The sequence below is a fragment of the Pinus tabuliformis genome, chromosome J (assembly GCF_031772625.1).
Source record: "Pinus tabuliformis cultivar Carrire ecotype Pingquan chromosome J, CPIR1, whole genome shotgun sequence".
Lineage (NCBI taxonomy): Eukaryota > Viridiplantae > Streptophyta > Pinopsida > Pinales > Pinaceae > Pinus > Pinus tabuliformis.
The window spans coordinates 1,454,991,002-1,455,014,753 of record NC_142295.1 but is presented as its reverse complement, the minus strand read 5'-3'; the positions used below and the strand labels follow the sequence as shown (position 1 = coordinate 1,455,014,753).

General features: G+C 34.9%; 1 pseudogene; it reads right to left on the bottom strand.

Moving 5' to 3' along the window:
* Positions 1-4,634: 4,634 nt before the first annotated feature.
* LOC149232852 (pectate lyase-like) lies at positions 4,635-7,401 on the bottom strand (annotated as a pseudogene).
* Positions 7,402-23,752: the final 16,351 nt, after the last annotated feature.

The window sequence follows — 23,752 nt, the reverse complement described above, 5'->3', positions numbered from 1 at the left end:
TAAAGCGTCTTTCAAACTCATCCCAATTCAGTCTTCTTTGATCCCTCTGACATTCTTAAAATCTTCCCACCATATGTTTGCTCCTCCTTTGAGATTGAAGGTAGCTTTCACATCTCTGAATAATCATGCAATCTAAAAAATTTCTCCATCACAAGTAGCCATGCTTCTACATCTTCTTATTTCTTCATTTCCCATCAAAATTAGGAGGCTTGGATTTCTTGAATTCCTTTGTCAAGTACTCCTTCTCACCCCTGTTATGATAATGTTGGCGGTGAGGGTGATGATGACTCCTAAAAGTAGATCTACAGTAAAATCCATGTGTACCAACCGTCGTCTCTGGTATACTCAAGAGTCTGCCACTTTTAATTGTATCATAATCGTTCATCCTATAATCTCTCTAGGACCTGCTTCCATCTACTGCATTAGTATTTTCTTCTTGTTTTTCTGCATGATTGATCCCCGATTGTTCCTACTTTTGTAAGTATGAGTTTTTTGAATAATCACTGCATTAACCTTAGCTTGTTATCCTTGATCTTTTGCAAGCCTTTTATGGGCTTCAATCATCTACTCATTATCTACTTTACAACTTCTAAACTCTGCCCTTAGACTCCTCAATGTATATGTAAGATCTAGACAATATTCCTCTCCTTATTGTTACTCTGAATTTTCCCATTCCATGGATTTCACTTCATACCTATACAAAGACTCATGTGAACTGTAATCCACCATTTTTCTCTTCATCTCTAGTCTTATAGTTTCTTATAAGCATATAATGTTAGGTAAACCAAATAGAAGACATGATCAAAATCATACCTCAATGTATCTCAAGGGAGGTTATTACATTTTCACAAGTTAGTCCATATTAGCACAATATGTAATAATAGCAATAACACATCAACATCATGCATGAATCAATATGATAATACAAAAATTTAATAGTAACTACATGCATGATAACCATAATAATTTGCATTTACCTCAACGTCCAATATTGCAAACCTTGCTTTGATACCACTTTGGAACATTGGTATTAGAGAAAGGTTTACAAAGAATGGAACTTCTCTAATACCACCCTATTACACCCTGCCCCATATTTACCTGATTTTACAAGCTCTTTAGGGTGAACATGAGATGATAGTTACTACGCATGACCCAACAACCAAGTTCCAGCTATTCAATTGTGGCCTACTATACTGAAAACGTTATGCAACTTGTGAGGGACACCTGATCACTCAGATATCAGACAAAATCCACTAGTGACCTTTCCCTAAGCTTAAGCCATACTTTACTCTAACTTGCAGCCCAGCTCCACAAATGCCAAGTTGTGCATGCGGCCAGAAGGCTTCAACCGCCCACACAAGTCTTCCTTCATACAGCGAGGGATTTTGTCCTGTAAATTCATGGCTAGCCTTCATGCCAACTTCCCATAGCTCTATCATCTAGCTACAATAGTCTCCATAATCAATTTCTAGGCTCTAATCATACTCAAATTTATAAAACACACAATAGTCATTTATGAAAACACATTGTAGACAAAGTACCTATGGCTCATGAATGCATATTTGTTCACTTATTCATTAAATCATTTGATAATCATCAAGAAGGCTCGTTGCCCTCTCTTTATAATTGTACAAATACATGTTAGCTCATGCATTCATATAACAATACCAAGCACTACCAAATCATGGAAAAGAACCATAATAAGAGCACATCAAATAATGAGAAATATACCATGCTTATAACCAACATCTAACTAGAGAGAAACCATAACAAAATAGTCATATAATAATACACTAAATCCAAAACTTATACTCATTGATCTCATTAAATATTAACACGTATTAACATATGAAAATGCCAACCAAGTCAAGGACTTCCATGTACCACCCAACCATATTTTGGGGTTGAACCAAATCTTTCTTTCAGTGTAATCACCCTCGTGTCATATTCCAAATATGAAAGTGGGATCTCATAGGATAAACCATAACATATCCAAATAGGGAATCCAAAGGTTAAACCACCTCCACCCTTAAGGTGCAGTCTTCTCACCTAAATTGGTTCAAAGATCACCAAACCAACACAAGCTTGGATACCATAGAATTTCTTAAACACGACCCAAGGAATTACCCTATCTCAACACACCTATCAAGGGTTTCCCTGAGAAAACCATTTGCACCCGCAAAGCTTGGGATTTTCTTGATACCACCTCACCTAGATCCAAAATCTTCGAACAATCTAAAGCTCAACAAAAAAGGAATCCACTACATCATGGCTATATGGATATGACATAAGCATGGTTGTAGTCCATTGTCAATCTAGGAAAATCCCATGGCAATGACAAAAAAATAACCAAATAATCAAATGCATGGACCACGCATTGAAATCCCAGCAAGGAAATAACACATGCAAACTGTTACCTACCAAATCCTCGTGCTAGCTGCTCTTTCTTTGCTTGATTTCTTCCCTTGTTTGTTGTTGTCCAATCTTCTTCTCAACTATCCATTAATTCATTTTTATGCTACTTACTTGTATAGGTGTTGTAGCTGATTCTCCTCTATTTTGTAGTGTACTCTTCTTCTCCTTTCCTCCAAGAGAGTGTTCAAGAGAGAATGTTATAATGTCTAATTCTATCCAAAGAGTATCCAAGAGTGATCAAGACAGTGTTGGAATGTTCTCACTCCTCTTTCTTTCTTTTTCTTTTTTCCCTTCTTTTTTCTTCAATTTCCCTTGCATGCATATTCTTGTCTCTTCATCTTCCTTTTCTCTTATTTCCTTTTATTTCCTTAATTAATTGTCATTTATTGCCCTTTGCCTTTGGCCAATGTCAATGCCAATTTCCATAGCCAATAATTATCCACAAGTGATGACCAATGTGATGTTTTATCTCCTCATTAAGCTTGGAATATGTGTCACATGAATTTGGTCTTATTTTTCCTTTATAATGTCCTTCCATTTACATGGAAAATCAACCCAGAGCTGTTACAAAAATATTGGAAACATAATCTTTTTGGGCTATGTTAAATTGGTTTATTCACTTGAGAGGAAGGTGAGAAGTCTCAAGTGGACACAAATAGTCATAAGAAGTAGAAGATACCTATTGGAATATTAAACCAAGGGTCAATTTTTTTTGCATTTATATGTATATCTTGTGAATAATAACCATCACACAACGTTCTAATTCTCCTACTTTTAAATGATGTGTCTTTTAACATATTGAATGATAAATTATGTCTATTTTTATTGTCTTTACCATCCTTTTAAAGCAAGTAGAGTGGCAATAGCATCTGTTTTGCAAAAGCTACATAAAATCCTAAAGATTATTATAAGTGGCATTGATCCAATATTAACTAGAATATTTTTTACTAAATTATTTCCTATTAGAGTACTCAACTAGATCATGGGTCATCCTACCATCATCAATCCAATAGGAAAAATGAAATTGTGAATGGATGATTAAAAGGATATTTTTGTTGCTTTGCATAAGATAGATAGACATAATGGGTCAACTGGTAACCCTTACAACAATGGTGGTACATAACATCCTTTCATACTTAATAAAAATGTCAACCCTTACAACAATAGTGGTACATAACATCCTTTCATACTTAATAAAAATGTCTTCAGTTATGATACTTTATGGATATTATCCTCCATCCATCACATCACCTTTGAAAGGGACGACAAAGGTGTAAGTAGTTGAGGACAACATGGGGCACCAAAAAGAGGCTATTTAACTAGTGAAGGAAAGCATTACCATAACACATAATATGATGAAAAAACATGTGTAGCAACATCAAAATGAAATGGAATTTGAAGTGGGGGATTGGATATATTTTAGGCTATAATTGTATAAGCAGATGTCCCTTAAACAACAAAGAAATGACAATAAAGTAACACCCACTTATCACGGCCCTTATAAAATTTACAAAAGATTGGAAGTATGGCTTACAAGTTGGAATAGCCTTCATCTTGATATGTACATCTATTTTTCCATATTTCTTGCTTGAAGAAGGTAATTGATAACAAGATCCTAGCCCAAACAATTTTACTAGAGAAAACCATGCCAGAAAAGGAAACAATCCTTGAGACCAGGATTAAGCAACTACAAAATAAGAAATTATTGAATATCTCATCAACTTGAGGAACCTAATAGTAGAATAAACAATATGGGAAGATAAATTATTCATGCAAAGCCTAATACTTAACATGGGGAATTGATTTTTTTACACAAAATCATAAACAATTAAGTGATTATTAGAAAAACACTTATTTAAAAGAAAAAAACATATTAAACACATTTAAGCTTTATATATTAACTTATTACATTTATATTGTATCATTTCATTATAATTGTGCATATCTCACATACTTGATCTTAAAATCATCTCATTTTTTAAATTAAATTAATAATAATAATAAAAATTCAACCACTTGTATTGTATTGATATGCACAGACTTAATACAATACACCAGGGCCTCCCAACGCTTATATCATTGCAACACAAATATAGTAATTAAGTAACTATTAATGGAAATCATATAACTATTTGATGTCAGCTTGAAGTGCTGATGATAGATTGAGGCCTCCTTATTCACCAAGAACTGAAAATCAGAAGCCTCCACAGCATTCCTTGCTCTATCCTCCATAATTGAAAAACAAGTATGGCAAATAACTAGTGGTTAATACAAATCCAATGTCAATATTGATGTTAGACTAGATGCAAGCCACTAACATCGTCAGGGGGAATGGTGGTGCCATGCTTTTTACAAACTTGGAATCTAGCAACGACCACGTCTCCCTTTCCTGCATCTGAGTACACCAGCGTCCCGAGTCATGAGTTCTACAAGGGTCCCAGGCTTCGGTTTTACACTCTGTGCTCTTGAAGCTACAGAAACTGATCCCGATTGTTCGAAGACTGCACCGTTCAGAAGCAAGTCATCTTTTGATATCCAGCTCCATCTCAATTTTTCATAACCATTGGTAGTTAACCGCTTCGTTACCTGAAACCTCAAGATTCTAATTCCAATCAAATTACAATATATGTTTTTAGGTTTATGAAATGTATTAAAATACAAATTTGGGGAATATTCCAAAATCAGATAATACAAAAAAATCAAACAATTAGCTTCTCTTTCATTAAATTCTAAAATATTCTTAAAATTCACTTCACTAATCTTTTTAACTTATACATAATAATACATTGCTATAAACTCCATCCAAACAATAATTTCATCCAAATTAACTTCCTTCTCCAACTCCTTTCCTTATTAGATTTGTTATTAAACCCTACATAGCAATAAACATAGACCTCTTAAATCAATATTAATATTACCTGTTTATGTGTCGATGCCAAGAATCTATTTCCTTCACTCAATATAGTGGGGTTTGCACTTCCACCAATAGCATACATTTGCCAATAAATGTAGTTATTGTTGACTATATGGAACTGCCCAAGTCGACATCTGCATGAATTCATTCAGATAATAAATAGCGATATTAATCTGGTTATCAATGAAATGTTAATAATCTAACAGTTTATTCATATTCCAGGTAAATAATAAAATTATTAATATTTAAAATAGATGAAAACTTTTGAAAATATTTAAGAATCTGGCTAACTAAAATGAATAAAGTTAATAAATCTTGCATAATATTTTCAAAATCTAGGATCAAAATAACTTCAGTAATTATTTACCTTGGCATTCGTTGTCCCAGATCTTTCCCGAAATGGTTATAGGCTATCGTTACTTGCATGATTTTGTCCAGATCGTCATGGTCATCATTACCTATGGTGCAATAAAGAATGAGAGTGAAAAATGGTGTAGAGACTGTTTTTTCAATATTTAGAATAGCTAAATAAATTATAGTGAAAATATCAATAATAAATGATGAATGATTGAAATATAAATAGACTAAAGTAAAGTGAACTTGAATTATAATATTTAATAGACAAAAGAATCAAATGTCTTGAGAATGAATCACACTAGTTAGTTAGAAAAGTCTGGACAAATGTCACTCTTTACGGAAATCCTACTTATAAAGAATCAAATGTAATAACATCTAGCATAATCAAATGTGATGACACTTAACATACAATAAGACGCTAAAAAACATTGGCATCTAACATATACCTGAAGAACAACAAAAATCAGATTAAGTACAACAAAAATCAAATGTGATGACATCTAACCTACAGTGAGAAACTCAAAAACACATAAAGTTAGGAATGTAGAACCTTGTCGTGGTCAGTGAAAAGGTTATTTGAAATTGTGATTTGTGTAGATCCTCTCACAGCATCAATGAGACCGTCTTGGCATCTGGATAAGGAGCAATGGTCGATCCAAATGTTGGATGCTGAAATGATGGAAATCCCATCGCCATCTGGTCTCCATCTCAACGAATACTCATATGGAGAAATCCTCACAGGAACCCTTCCTCCTCGATTCGGTGGCCTACAATCATGAATGTGAATGCCGTGAATGATGATATTGCTCACCTGCTGAATGGTGATACAGGGACCGTTTGCTATGTGGACGTTGACCCCTCGTCCATCTAGGGTTTTGAAACTGTTCATCACCAGCTCCTCCTTCAGTTGGATCACCATACTGCTCTTGAAAATAATCCACAGGGGCTCTGTCTGAATGACTCCGTAACGTAAAGTGCCGCGCCATGGATTCATCGGATCATCACGGGAATCCTTAACCACATAGATTTTCCCATTTATGCCTCCAATGGCGTCCTTACCAAATCCAACGCCACAGCGTGCTAGTCGTTGTCTGTTTTGGCGCCAGTCGGTCTCGGAGCGCCAGCAATCATCAATGGGGTTGCCTGTTCTTCCTGTCGAAGAGGCCAGTTCTCGTCTTGTGGTGTTAATAATGCTTCTGCAATGATATATTACATGAGAAAGGAATTAATCTTCAGAAAAACACAAATTAGCAATATAATTATTTTAATTTGTGATTCAAAATCATATATTATTTTTGTAAATAAATCACATAGAAATTTTAAAGTCTATACTTATTCTTTTGAACCTGAAAATCTTAAAAAAAACACACACAAATTAACAACATAAATTCTAACTTTGAAAATCTACCACTCTTAATCATTATCATGGGGAGAGATAAATTATGTCATGAATAAAACCAATCAATCAATATGGCGGTAGTATTGTTGGCGTTTAATTACTTTTCGACAATCTGCACTGGGCCGTGCCCATCCTTTTCCACAGCAGGGATGAAGCTGCTGATATTGACAGTTGCTGCTTCTCCAAATGCCTTGGCCGCCAAACAATGGGGCACCTGCCCATAGATGCACAAGATTCCAATCAAGATTGTGCAAGCCAAGACACTACGTTGATTGGACATGCTGAGCAATTCACCACCAGCACAGGCATAAACCATAATTGGGAATCATAAATAAATAGCAACGGCGCTGCAGCTCTAACTCTCTGGTACATGAAACTCTAAATGGAAAAATTAAAATTTCTAGAAGGCTGAAAGTTTTAATATAAATTAAATGAAACTGCGGTGAAAAAATAGGATGAAGATTCCGTTGCAAGCAGTTGCGGTGATTTCGAAAGATATTTTTGTTAGCCCGTTATATAGATATATTTTTACGTATCCAATTAAATCATAACTATACATAAATTAAATAAAATTGAATTTATGGTTAGGGAATGGGGTACCGATTTCCGAAGATATTGTTGTTAGCCCGTTATATATATTTATGTATCTAATTAAATCATAACTATACATCAATTAAATAAAATTGAATTTATGATTAGGGAATGGTGTACCAATAAAAATTTATACATAAATTAAAGATAAAGAATTAGAGAGAAAACTTAGGATGAAAATATAAGAAAATTATATATAATGATTTTATAGGATATAATTATAAAAATGGTTCAACTAAATAATTAATTATAGTAAAATTGTTATCTTTTTTAAAATTATATATAAATAAAATTGTTACATAGCAATAATAATATATATATAAAATAATTTATATATATATATATATATTAAATTCTTTATTTGTATATTATGAAATATATATTTATTTTTAAATTAACTTAGATTTATCATAAATTTATATTTATAAGTGTAGAGAGGAATCAAAATCTAAGGTGTAAATTGTTTTTAAATACAAAATTTGAAAATATGAATTTATCCATCTACGAGTTTGATAAATATAGGCTTATAAATTGGATCTATATTAGTTTTGGTTATGGTTATATATATATATATATATATATATATATATATATATATATATATATATATATATATATATATATATATTTGAGTCTAAAAAGAATTTCAAAACATGTTGATTTTGACAAATACAATAAGAAAATGTGTTAAATCATATGTATTTTTTGGAAATTGTTTTATATAATGTATAGATAGTAGATATTAAAATATTTTATTAGATATAGGCATTGAAATATTTTATTTATAACTCACATCATCCACATTAAAATGATTTTTTATACATTGAAATTTTGTCTTATAAATTTTTTTTTAAATGTTACATGTCAACTCCATAATTAGAAAACACTTATCAATAGAATAAGAAATCTCTCTATACTTAACAATAGAAAGCACAAAGCACTTACAGAAAAAATTAGCATTTATTTACTATCAATTACTTTGTCTCTCTATGGATGAAGTTGAAATAAAATTAAGTTATTTAAGGTGGACATTAAAGTAATTACACATTTCAGCCATACTAAATTGTTGAAAGAAATCATGAAAGAAATTGGATTCTTTTTAACTATCAATTACTTTATCTTTCATTATATAGAAAGTTGATGTAAAATTGTTCATACTCATGTTACTTGTTGAAATAACTTTTTTTTTTGTTATTGTTTTTCCCACATGGTACTACAAAGCATCTCTTGAAGCAATTATAAATTTAATTAGTGCAACCATATAAATTAAATGGTTGGTAAATGCATATAGGCATCAATCAATGATAAACATCAAAACACTGACTTCATCATGCATGTTAAGTTGCTATCGTTAAAAAAATAAAAAACATAAATTAAATTATAACTTCAAATTATTATTATAAATTACAAAATGAATTAATATATAAATTAAACATACATATATTTAAGCCTTAGTGTTCTCTCAATTGTTTGAGTTATCTATGCTAAGTACCTCTCCATTGGGAGGTAGCATGGCCAAATTCCCCTCCACTCATAAAGAGAACAAACCTCTTGAGATGCAATCTTTTGGAGTCAAAAGGAGATTTGATCTCTCTCAAGCCTTGAGGGTTAGCTCAATTGGTTGAGAGATCACTGGGTCAAATTCTCCTCCCCTCCTAGAGGGTTCAAATCTCTTTGAGATGTAAAACCTTTTTTTAGATTGAAAAGAGATTTGAGGGTCGAGGGATGAAATCTCTTAAGATGCAAACCTCTTTTAAATATTTGATACCTATCAAACCTTGAGGGTTATCGCAATTGGTAAATGACCTATCAATACCACATTCCCAAAAAATCTTATTTCATAGCACATTTGATAAAACCCACAGAAATTTATAATTTGTAAATAGAAATTTTTACAACACCATAGGTCAAAACCATGATGAACATTGCCAAGATTAGATCTAATTCTCATGAGCTTCAAAGTGAGATATGGCATTGGTGAATTCCCAAGACACTTTGGGATGAAAATGTGTCACCTTTGTGATTCTGAAAGGGTTGAAGATCAAAAGAAGTTTTTAGAATCTTTGCTACTTGTTAAGTAGAAAAAATGCAATGATCTTCTCTCCCTTATTTTAGATTATGGAAATAAAATGTTAAAGAATCTCAATTAATGGTGTGAGATACCATATCTTGGACCTTAAACATCATCGTCATCAATAATTTTAATTTAATTCTATATTGAAACTTAAAACTTGGTTAAATAATATAATTCTTTTAATGTAACATTATGGGACAACATCTCTCCCATATTAAATTGTAAAGTGTCTTTCTCTTTTTCTTTTTCTTTTTTTCACATTATCTCACGTGTAGGTGCTTGAAACCTCTGGGGTCTACTCTCTATCCTCCTCTCCATAAACAAGGTCACAACCTGAGAGATTTGAACCTTGGATATCTTAGTAACAAGGTCATGACTAGGGAGATTTAAACCTTGAATCTCTTAATTTTCACAGTTTGCATATTACTTTTATCACCAATTCAAAGTGTAGAGTGTTTTTCAAAACAATTGTAAATTGTAAAGTTTGTTTCAAACAATTACATAATTATTAAAATAATAATTTTAATTTAATTTTTAATTAGAATGTAAATCTTATTTAAATAACATTACTTATATTCCTAAAACCTAAACTTACCAATTATATTTTAAAGAAATCAAACCTTTCATATAAAAATATAGATACTTAATTAATCAAACTAAATTATATTGGGTGTGTAGCATGATTATCTTCTTTATTCAAAATTATCGCCACAATGGAACCTAGTTCGTAATGGGGCAACAACGCCACCCGCTTTTGCGCGGTGACAGGGGGATCCAAGGGGGGGCGAAGATGATTCGTTACAGCACCCCCTTTGGTAGGGGATCGAGGGTAGAGCCCTCGAAGCTAAAAATAGATGTAAATTTGCATTGTAGAATGTTGTAATGTTGTAGTCAATATGGATCTTTCATTAGTTGGAAATCTAACGGTAGAAGTTATGTTTAACTTAGAGTCTTTTTTCCATAGAAGGAAAACCCTAGCTATATATGATGGAATTGTATTGTAGCTATGTAGAAGTGTATTTAGAGTGAGAAAGAGAGAGGAGCATGTGTGCGAGCAAAGATAGAATTACAACAGTTTTGTTGTAGATTGTATCTCTTCACTTTGTTGGATAATATAAAAGGAAGGACTGGTTGTTTCTTCATGGACATAGCCCAAATTGGGTGAACCATGTATATCTATGTCTCTCTTGTTTTATGTGTTTTCTATGTGTATATTTGTACAGTACTTTATGTGTTCCATGTCTCTGTAATATATAATTTTCTAACAACTAGTATCAGAGTCGAAGGTCTATTTGGTCGATAAACTCGCAGGAGAGAAGAGTTCTTGGTTTGAGTGGGAGCAATGGCGGAAGATGATAAGTTTAAGGTCGAGAAATTTAACAACCAAACTACCAGTTGTGGAAGATGTAGATAGAATATTATTTGTACTAGAAATATTTGTACCTACCATTGAGAGGAAAGACAAAGAAGCCGACGAGTATGACAGACGTAGAATGGGATATTCTCGACAGAATGTCACTTGGAACAATGTGGTTGTGCTGAGCAGCGTCGGTAGCCTTTAATATTTCAAAGGAAACGACAATAGAGGGGTTAATTTTGGCATTAGCCAAACAATATGAAAAGCTCTTAGCCTTAAATAAGGTATTTCTTATGAGGAGTTTATCTAAAATGAAGACGCAAGGATGTGGATCTTTTGCTAATCATTTAAATGAATTTAATATAGTTACCAGTCAATTAATTTCTATAGGGGTAACTTTTGATGATGGAGTTAGGACTCTATTATCTCTATGCTCATTGCGAGAAAGTTGGAATGCTTTAGTTATGGCCATTAGTAACTCTATCTCTTGATCTAGTACTTTAATGTTTGATGATGTTGTCGGTGCAATCCTTAGTAAGGAAATGCAATGGAAAATCTCTGGTGAGACATCAGGTAATTCTTTGATTGCAGAGACTAGGGGAAGAAAAATGGAAAGAGGAAAGAGCTGAGGATATCGTAGTAAATCAAGGAAAGGAATATCCAAGTTTAAATCAGGGATAGTGTGTTGGAAAGGTGGGAAGAAAGGACACCCGAAGAAATATTGCAATTCTTGGAAGGGAAAATAAGGAGACGTGGAGGAAAAGAACAATCATGAAGCGAATGTGATAGGTGATGTGTTGTAAGTTTCTTTGATTCTTTCATTAGAAAATATTATTGATGCCTGGGTGATAGATCCAATGGCCTCATTCCAGGGTACACCTGATAGGAAACATTTTCATGATTGTGTTCAACAAGATTTTGGATAGGTTCGATTGGGTGATGATAAACACTGTAAAATCAATGGAATGGGTACAATTTTCATAAAAGAGAAGAATGGAAATCAATGGCTATTGAAGGAGGTAAGGCATGTTCCAAGTTTGAATAAAAATCTAATTTCAACAGGGCAGTTGAGAGCTGAAGTTTGTGTAACTACTTTTACAGATGAAAACTGGAAGGTCACTAAAGGAGATGTGGTAATAGCAAAAGGAGAAAAGGCTTGTACATTGTATTTATTCAATGGTATTTCTAATTATCTTAATGATTTAACCTCTATAGGGGCAAATATAACATTGTGGCATCATAGGGGATGTAGATTCTTTAATCAAGAAATTTGTTGTCAGGTTTGAGGCATGTTGATTTGGAATTCTGTGAGAATTGTGTTTATGGAAAACAGAAGAGAGTAAGATTCCTCAGAGTTGGGAAAGAAAAGAAGAGTAAAAAAATTAGAGCTTGTGAATACAAATGTATGGGGACCTGCTCATGTATCATCTCTCAGTAGCTCTCATTAATATTTTACTTCTATTGATGATACAACTAGAAGAACCTGGATTTTTTTTATTCGAAATAAATATGGTGTATTTAATGCTTTCAAGAAATGGAAAGCTTTGGTTGAAAATGAGAGAGAAAAAACGTTGAAGTGTCCCACATCGGACAATGGAGGTGAATATTGCAGCAAAGAGTTTGATAGGTACTGTTTAGAGAATGGAATTCATAGAGAGGAGATGGTTCCAAAACACCATAAGGAAATGGTGTGTCAGAAAGGATGAGCAGGACAATCATGGAGCGTGCAAGGTGCATGTGATTGCATGCAAGATTGCATTTACAATTTTGGGCAGATATTGTAGATACTTTTGTTTATCTAACAAACAAAGGGCCTTCAAGTTCGTTGCACTGTGGTATTCCAGAGGAGGCATGGATAGATAAAAAGGTAAAATACTTATTTTTAAAGACTTTTGGTTCTGAATCCTTTATCCATATTAATAAAAAAAATAAAACAAGGCTTGAGGAAAAATCAAAGAAGTGTACCTCTATTGGATATCGTGTTAATGATTTTGGTTATCGCTTTTATGATTAGGAAAAATACAAAATCATTAGGAGCAGAGATTTTATATTCAATCAAAATGTTTTGTATAAGGATCAGATACAGGAAAAGAAACAGGAAAAATAAAACGAAGAATACACAATGCATGATGAGATCACAGAAAAAGTGAAGGTTCTCAAAAATCATAATGATCAACAGCCAGAAAAGCAATAGATGCAACCATAACAGTAACAAGCACCTCAAACATGAACGTGGTGTTAGAAGATCTACGAGGATAAGTAGACCCCCTTAACGATACTCTTCTTAATTATATTATGTATTGTTGATTGATTTTGGTGAACCAGAATGTTATCAAGAAGTATTCCAAGTAGAATCTAGGAATAAGTGGGAGAAATCCATGAAAGAAGACATGGAATCCTTAGTACATAACCAAACTTGGGACTTATTTAGGTTGCCTGCACATAAAACAACATTGCAAAATAAATGGGTTTACAGGCTGAAGGAAGAGAATGGAGGTAGATAAGGGTATAAAGCTAGACTTGTGGTGAAGGGGTTTGCACAGAAAAAGGGTATAGACTTTTATGAGATATTTTCTCCTATTGTTAAAATGACTTCAATCATAACTATTTTAAGTCTAGTAGCAGCTCAATATTTTCATCTTGAGTAGTTAGATGTAAAGACAACCTTTCTCCATGGGGATTTGGTGGAAGAGATATATATACAACAGCCACAAGGATATCAAGTAAAAGGGGAGGAGAAACTAGTTTGCGTGTTGAAGAAGAGCTTGTATGGCTTAAAAAAGGCTCGAAGGCAGTGGTATCTAAAATTTCACAGGTCTATGTCTGAACAAGATTAAATTAGATGTCACTCTGACCATTGTGTATATCTCAAAAGGAAAATTGATGGTAGCTACATTATATTGTTATTATATATAGATGACATGCTTTTCGCAGGTTCTAACATGTATGAAATAAATGTGCTCAAAAGAAAATTGGAAAACTCACTTGCAATGAAGGATTTGGGTCTTGCAAAGCAAATCTTTGGTATGAAAATAACTAAACACAAGAAGAATCGAAAATTAGCATTGTCTTAGAGTGAGTACATAGAAAAGGTGTTGAAAATATTTAATATGAAGAATGCAAAACCACCTAGTATACCTTTTCCTAGCCATTTCAGACTATGTAAGGAGGTGTCTCCCAAAACTCAAGAAGAAATGGCTTATATGTCTAAAGTTCCATATGCATCAGCAGTTGGAAGCCTAAGGTATGAAATGGTCTGCACAATGCCTAATATTGCATATGCAGTGGGAATACCATATACATGAACAATCCAGGAAAAAAATATTGGATCGCGGTGAAGTGAATTCTCAGGTATTTGAGAGGTACCACAAATCAAGCATTATGCCTTGGTGGATCAAACACATTGATCTATAGGGATATGTTGATGTAGATATGGCAAGTGATAGAGAAAACAGGAGGAGCACCACAGAGTATGTGTTTATTGTAGGTGGAACAGTTGTCAGTTGGGTTTCAAAACTACAAAGTGTTGTTGCACTCTCAACGATGGAAGCAGAGTATGATTCTACTATAGAGGCTACTAAAGAAAATATTTGGTTACAAAGGTTTCTAGATGAATTGGGTAAGAAGAAAGATTTGGGCAGGTTATACAGTGACATCCAGAGTGTCATGTATCTTGCAAAGAACTCTGCATTTCATTCCAAGACTAAACATATATAGCTCGAGTACCATTTCATATGGCCAGTGTTGGAGGATGGACAGTTGAAGATGGAAAAGGTACACACTAGCCAGAATCCTGCATATATGTTAACAAAAGTTGTAACGAGGGAGAAACTAAGATTTTTCTCGGTTTCAGTTGATCTTCAAGTATGATGATCAAGATGAGAAATATTTAGGTCTAAAGTCGAGTCATTGTCCTCCAAATGAAGCAGCGGTGGAGTTGCTATAATCAGTCTCCAAGTGGGAGATTGTTGGGTGCAGAGCCTGATTATCTTCTTTATTCAAAGGTATTGTTGCAGTGAAGCCCAGTTCGTAATGGGGTGGAAACACCGCTAGATTTTACACACCTCCAGGGGGGTCCACGGGTGGAAACAACAATTCTTTAGAGCTCCCCCATTGGTGGGGGGTTGGGTGCAGCACCCCAAAAACTAAAAATAAATGCAAAATTGCCTTGTAAAATGTTGTAATTTGGTAGTCAATCTGGGTCGCTCAATAGGCAGAAATCTAACGACAGAAGTTATGTTTAATTTAGGGTTTTTTCCTAGAAGGGAACACCTTGCTATATGAGGGAATTTTATTGTAGTTATGTAGATCTGTATTCTTAGCGAGAAAGAGAAAGGAGATTGTGTGAGAGTGAAGAGAGAATTACAATGCATCTGTTGTAGGTTGTATCTCTTCATTTTGATGGATAATATAAAAGGAAGGACTGGTTGTTTCTCAGTGGACATAGGCCAAATTGGGTGAACCACGTATATATGTGTCTTTGTTGTTTTATGCGTTTTCTATGTGTATATTTCTGTAATATTTTATGTGTTCTATTGCTCTATAATATATAATTTTCTAACAACTAGTATCAGAGCCGAAGGTCTATTTGGCTGATAAACGCATAGTAGATAACGGTGCCTCATTTAAGTGGTAGCAATGGCAGAAGATAGTAGGTTGAGGGTCAAAAAAATTAATGGCCAAAACTACAAGCTGTGGAAGAAGCATATTGAAGATTATTTGTACCAGAAAGATCTATACCTACCATTGAGCAAAAAGATAAAGAAGTCGACAAGTATAATAGGTAGAGAATGGGATATTCTCAACAGAAAGTAACTTCGAACAATATGATTGTGCCTAGCAGCGTCGGTAACCTTTAATATTTCAAATGAAACGACAACAGAGGGGTTAATGTCAATATTTTCCAAACTATATTAAAAACCCTCAGCCTCAAAAAAAGAATTTCTTATGAAGCATTTATTTAATATGAAGATGTCAAAAGGTGGATCTATTGCTGATAATTTAAATGAATTTAATACAAATACCAATTAGTTAAGTTATGTAGGGGTAACTTTTGATGATGAAGTTAGGGCTCTATTATTTCTATGCTCATTGCCAGAAAGTTGGAATGGTTTAGTTATGGCCATTAGTAACTTTGTCTCTAGATCTAGTACTTTAAAGTTTGATGATGTTGTTGGTGAAATACTTAACGAAGAAATGCGACGGAAAATCATCGGTGAGACATCAAGTAATTCTTTGAGTGTAGAGACTAGTTGAAAAAAATGGAAAGAGGGAAGAGTCAATGATATCACAGTAACTGAAGTAAAGTAAGATCCAATTCCAGATCGGGGATAGTGTGCTAGAAATTTGGGAAGAAAGGACACCTGAAGAAAGATTGCAAGTCTCAGAAGGGAAAAGAAGGAGATGCACAACAAGAAAACAATAATGACGCGAATGTGACAGGTGATGTGTTGTAAGATTCTTTGATTCTTTCATTAGAAAATATTATTGGTACCTGTCTGGTAGATTCAGTGGCCTAATTCCATGCCACACCTGATAAGAAAAAATTTCATGATTATGTTTAAGGAGATTTTGGACAGGTTCAATTGGGTGATGATAAACCCTGTAAAGAGATTATAATGGGTACATTTTTCATAAAACAACAAAATGAAAATCAATGGCTATTGAAGGTGGTAAGTCATGTACCATATCTGAAGAAAAATCTAATTTCAACAAGGCAATTGGAAGGTGAGGGTTGTGTAAGTACTTTTATAAATAAAATATGGAAGCTCACTAAAGGAGCCTTGATAATAGCAAAAGGAGAAAAGGTTGATACATTGTATTTATGCAATCGTATTCCTAATTATGTTAATGCATTAACCTCTACAAGAGCAGATATGACATTGTGGGATCATAGGCTTAGGCACATGAGTGAGAAGGGGATGGAGATTCTTCACTCAAGAAATTTCTTGCCATGTTTGAAGCATGTTGATTTGGAATCGTGTGAGAATTGTGTTTATGTAAAACTGAAGAGAGACACATTCCTCAGAGTTGGGAAAGAAAAGAAGAGACAAAATTTATAGCTTGTGCATACGCATGTATGGGGACCTGCTTAGGTATCATCTCTCGGTGGCTCTCGTTATTATGTTACTTTTATTGATGATGAAACCAAAAAAAACTGGATTTATTGTATTCGAAATAAATCTAATGTATTTGATACTTCCAAGAAATGGAAAGTTTTAGTTAAAAATGAGACAGGAAAAGGGTTGAAGTGTCTCGGATCAGACAATGGAGGTGAATATTGCAGGAAAGAGTTTGATAGGTATTGTTCTGAGAATGGAATTTGAAGAGAGAAGACAGTTCCAAGAACACCACAAGAAAATGGTGTGTCAGAAAGGATAAACATGACAATCATGGATTGTGCAAGGTGCATGAGATTGCATGCAAGATTGCCTTTACAATTTGCAGTAGATGGTGTAGATACTTTTGTTTATCTAATAAAGAGAGGGCCTTTAAGTTCCTTGGATGGTGGTTTTCCAGAGGAGACATGGATAGGTAAAAAGGTAAACTACTCATTTTTAAAGACTCTTGGTTGTGAAGCCTTTGTCCACATTAATAAAGAAAATAGAACAAATCTTGAGGCAAAATCAAAGAAATGTGCTATTATAGGATATCATGTTAATGATTTGGTTATTGTTTTTATGATTATGAAAAACACAAAATCATTAGGAGCAGAGATTTTAAATTCAATGAAAGGCTTTATATAAGGATCAAATGCGGGAAAAGAAATAAGAGAAAGAAACAAGAGAATAAATAGTGCTTGATGAGATAAAAAAAAAAGCAAAGGTGCCTAAAAATCATAATGATCAATAGCCAGAAAAATAGCAGCTAAAACCACAGCAACAACAAGCACCTCAAACACCTGAAAGTGGTGTTAGAAGATCTACCATGATAAGTAGACCCCATGGATGATACTCTCCTTCATTACATTATGTATTGTTGACTAATTATGGTGAGCCAAAATGTTATGAAGAAGTGGTGAAGGTAGAAACCAGGAAGAAGTGGGAGCAAGCCATGAAAAAAGAGATGGAATCCTTAGTAGAAAGCCAGACTTGGGCTTAGTCAGGTTGCCTACACGTAAAACAACATTGCAGAATAAATGGGTTTATAGGTTGAAGGAAGAAGATGGAGGTAGAAAAACGTATAAATCTAGACTTGTTGTGAAGGGATTTGCACAAAAAAAGGGTATAGACAATGATAAGATCTTTTCTCCTATTGCTAAAATGACTTCAATCAAAAATATTTGAAGTCTAGTAGCAGCTGAAGATTTCCATCTTGAATAGTTAGATATAAACACAACCTTTCTCCATGGGGATTTAGAGGAAGAGATATATACACAGTAGCCACAAGGGTATGAGGTAAAAGGGAAGGAGAAACTAGTGTGCAGGTTGAAGAAGAGCTTGTATGGCTTAAAATAGGCTCCAAGGTAGTGCTATCTAAAATTTGACAGGTTTATGTTGAACAAGATTATACTTGATGTCACTCTGATCATTGTGTTTATGTCAAAAGGAAAAATGATGGCGGCTAAATTATATTGTTATTGTATATAGATGAAATGCTTGTTGCAGGTTCTAACATGCGGGAATTAAATGTGCTCAAAAGAAAATTGGTAAATTCATTTGCAATGAAGGATTTGGATGCTACAAAACAAATCCTTGGTATGAGAATAACTAGAGACAGGAAGAATTCAAAATTAACATTGTCTCAGAGTAAGCACATACAAAAGGTGTTGAAAAGATTTAATATGCAGAATGTAAAACTAGTTAGTGTACATTTGGCTAGCCATTTCAAACTATGTAAGGAAGTGTATCCCAAGACTCAGGAAGAAATGGATTATATGTCTAAAGTTCCATATGCATCAGTAGTCCTAAGCCTAATGTATGCAATGGTCTGCACAAGGCCTAATATTTCACATGCAGTGGGAGTTGTAAGCAGGTACATGAACAATCAGGGAAAAGAACATTGGATGGCAGTGAAGTTGATTCTCAATTATTTGAGAGGTACCACAAATCAAGCATTATGCTTTGGTGGTTCAAACATTGCTGTACAAGGATTTGTTGATGCAGATATGATAGGTGATAGAGATAACAATAGGAGCTCCACATGGTATGTGTTTATTGTAGGTGGAATAGTTGTCATTTGGGTGTCAAAACTGCAAAGTGTTGTTGCACTCTCAATTACAAGAGCAAAGTATGTTGTTGCGAGAGAGGTTAGTAAATAAATGATTTGTTTAAAAATGTTTCTGGATGAATTGGGTAAGAAGCAAGAGTTGGGCAAACTACACAATGACAGCCAAAGTGACATACATCTTGTAAAAAAACTCTACATTTCATTCCAAGACTAAACATATACAACTCAAGTACCATTTCATACCGTCAGTGTTGGAAGATGGATAGTTGAAGATGGAAAAGATACACACTAGACAGAATCCTGTAGATATGTTAACAAAAGTTGTAACTAGGGATAAACTGAGATTCTGCTCAGTTATAGTTAGTCTTCAAGTATGATGATGAAGATGAGAAATATTCAAGTCCAAAGTGGATTCATTTTTGAGCAAATGAAGTAGTGGTGGAGTTGGTATAATCAGTCTCCAAGTGCGAGATTGTTGGGCGTGGAGCCTGATTATCTCCTTTATTCAAAGGTATTGTCATAGTGGACCCTAGTTCGTAATAGGTCGGTAAGGCTACCCTCTTTTGTGTGCCACCAGGGAGGTTCAGGGGGGTGAAAACGATTCTTTAGAGCCGCCCCCCCCCCCCCCCCCCCCCCTTTGGTGGGGGATAGCGGGAAGAGCCCCCGAAACTAAAAATAGATGTAAAATTGCCTTCTAAAATGTTGAAATTTCGTAGTCAATCTAAGTCATTCAATAGGAGAAAATATGATAGAAGAAGTTATGTTTAATTTAGATTTGTTTTCCCTAGAAGGCAACCCCTCGCTATATATGAGGGAACTGTATTGTGGCTATGTAGATGTGTATTCTGAGTGGGAAAGGGAGAGGAGGTTGTGTGAGAGAAAAGAGGGAATTAAAGTGCATTTTTTGTAGGTTGTATCTCTTCATTTTGGTGGGTAATATAAAAGGAAGGACTGGTTGTTTCTCCATGGACATAGCCTAAATTGGGGGAACCACGTATATCTGTGTCTCTCTTATTTTATGCATTTTCTTTGTGTATATTTTTGCAATAGTTTATGTGCTCCATTGCTTTGTAATGTATAATTTTCTTATAACTATTATCAAATTCAAAAGTCTATTTCAATGGTAAACTGGTAGGAGAGAAGGGTTCCTAGTTCAAATGGGAGAAATGGCTGAAGATGGTAGTTTAAGGGTCGAAAAATTGAATAGCCAAAACTACCAGCTTTTGGAAGATGCAGATGGAAGATTATTAGTACCAGAAAGATTTGTACCTACCATTGAGGGGAAATACAAAGAAGCCGACGAGTATGATAGACACAGAATGGGATATTCTTGATAGAAAGTCACTTTAAACAATACGGTTGTGCCTAGCAGCATCGATAGCCTTTAATATTTCAAATGAAATGACAACAAAGGCGTTAATGTCGGTATTGACGAAACTATATGAAAAACGGTCCACCTCAAATAAGGTATTTCTTATGAAGCATTTATTTAATATGAAGATGTTAGAAGGTGGATCTATTGTTGATCATTTAAATGAATTTAATACATTTACCAGATAGTTAAGTTCTGTAGGGGAAACTTTTGATGATGAAGTTAGGGCTCCATTATTTCTATTCTCATTGCGAGAAAGTGGGAATGGTTTAGTTATGGACATTAGTAACTCTCTCTATGGATCTATAACTTTAAAGATTGATGATGTTGTCAGTGAAATCCTTAGCGAGGAAATGCGATAGAAAATGTAGGAATTTACAGGGTAAGTTCCTCAGACAGAACACCAAAGGACACTGCTCACAACCAGATCGCAGATCAATACACCAGTATTTTTGACGTGGTTAAAACCCTCAAAGAGGGAAACAGTCCACGGCCTGAGCCAACGCAACCACTTCAGGCAATTTATTAATAAAAGAATGAAAATTTACATATGTTTCTCTCATGCACGGATTACCCTACAAATGACCCTCCATGCACTTTAAATAGAATTCATGGACCAATCGGGTGTCAAGCCACGGATGAAGTGTCGGTAATACCGAGGAGAGAATGAACCGTCGGATCACTACATATCGTGACCGTTGGATTGTAAGTTACAAAATGTACAACGGTAAAGAAACACACTTTACCTAACTCTACACTAGACCAAGTTGTACTTAACTATTTCCTATGTGTCGGAATATCCTAACATCCCCCCTTAAGAACAACTTGGGATAGGATTAAAGGACTTACAAATATGACACAATAGGAGAAGGAAGGAGGCACTAGAGCCTATCCCCCCTTAGTGACAACTTCCTGAACTCCAACTAGAAATCGAAGTTTAGTGAACTTCGCCTCTGTGAGAGCCTTTGTAAAGATGTTTGCCACTTGATCATCTGTTGAACAATATTGCACTTCAAGAACATGCTCATGAATGGGCTTTCTGATGAAGTGCATGTTCAGTTCAATGTGTTTGCTGCGCTAATGTTGGACTGGATCTTATAGCTGAATGGCACTTTGATTATCACACAAAAGTGTAGTTGGATGCTGCTGCTGAAAGCCAAACTCTGACAAGATCTGACGAAGCCACAAGGCTTCCTTACTAGCTTCTACGGCACCACGATACTCTGCTTCTGCTGACGAAAGAGAAATGGCACCCTGTTTCTTGCAAGCCCATGTAATAGGTCCTGAACCAAGAGTGAACACATAACCGGCAGTAGACTTCCGATCATCAGGGTCACCAGCCTAATCAGAATCAGTGAAACCAACCAATAGAGGAGATGCTTCGGCACCGTAATGAATCCCAAACTGAACTGTACCTCGAACATAACGAAGTATTCTTTTAGCTGCTTTCCAATGACTTTCACGGGGGTTTTGCATGAACCGAGCAACAAGGCCAACAACGAAGGAAAGGTCAGGACGAGTATGGGTTAGATACAAAAGTTTTCCTACAAGTTGACGGTATAAGGTAGCATCAACTTCAGGAGAAGTACAAGTGACTGAGAGTTTGACTCCAGACTGAAAGGGAGAAGGGGCTGGCTTACAGTCTTCCATGTGAAAATGACGTAGAATATCACAAGCATACTTGGACTGGGAAAGGGAAATACCCTCCTTGGATTGCAAGACTTGAAGACCGAGAAAATAGTGTAAGTGTCCTAAGTCTGTCATTTCAAATTTCCTTTTAGGGCTAGACTTCACATGGTTTATAAGGTTGGGATCACTACCAGTAAGGATAAGATCATCAACATAAAGAACAAGGATGATAAGAGAGTTGCCCACTTTCTTGGTGTAGACAGTATTGTCAGAATGACACCTAGAAAAGCCAGATTCTAAAAGAAAGCTATCCATTTTGGCATACCAAGCTCGAGGAGCTTGCTTGAGACCATAAAGGGATTTCTTAAGTCGACAAACAAGGCTGGAGTCTGTTTGTATGAAGCCAATGGGTAGTTCCATATAGATTTCTTCATGCAAGTCCCCATGCAAGAAGGCAGATTTAACATCCATCTGATGGACTTCCCATTTGAAAGAGGCAGCAAGGGAAAGAACAAGGTGGATGGAGTTCATTTTGGCAATAGGGGAGAAGGTTTCAGTGTAGTCAATGCCTTCAACCTGTGAAAATCCCTTAGAAACAAGACGAGTTTTATATTTATCAACTTTCCCAACTGGTCCATACTTGGTTCTGTAAACCCATTTGCATCTAACAAGTTTTCGTCCCTTTGGTAAAGGAACAAGATCCCATGTATCATTTGCCAATAATGAATGATATTCTTCATTCATAGCTGCTTCCCAATCTGGATGGTCTGAAGCTTCTGCAAAGGTGCCAGGATCCTAATTTACTGGATCTTGAGCCAGTAAAGAAGAGGCTCTCTCAAACTGAGAACGTGTGCGTCGCTGATCTGTAGGATCACGGGCAAGATCACCTGCTGCATCTCGAGTAGCACGAACCCATTTTGGAAGCTCAGGAGCTGAAGGAGGATCCTGAGATGGTGGGGGAGGATTGTCATCCTCACTTTCATCATCTGAAGAAAAAATGTTTTCAAAGGTAGAAGAGATAGGGAGAGGTGGCACATCAGCCGGACTCGGCTCACAGGCCGATATATTTTCATCAAATTTTACATCTCTTCTAATGATAACATTTTTGGACTTAAACGGAATAAGTCTATAGCCTTTGACATCTTCAGAATATCCAACAAAAGTACATTTTTCACTCTTAGGTTCTAAAGCTTTATGCTTTTCATCTGGAATATGGGCCCACGCTTCACTTCCAAAAACACGAAAGTGAATTACATCTGGTTTGATTGAGCTCCATGCTTCTTCTGGAGTGATATTCTTTAAAGCCTTAGTAGGAGTGAGATTTATTATGTAATTTGCATAGTTAATTGCTTCTGCCCAAAAACTAAGACCAAGTCCTTTAGATTGTAGCATACAATTAGCCATTTCCTTTAAGGTGCGATTCTTCCTTTCAGCTACACCATTTTGTTGTGGAGTATATGGAATAGTATGTTGCA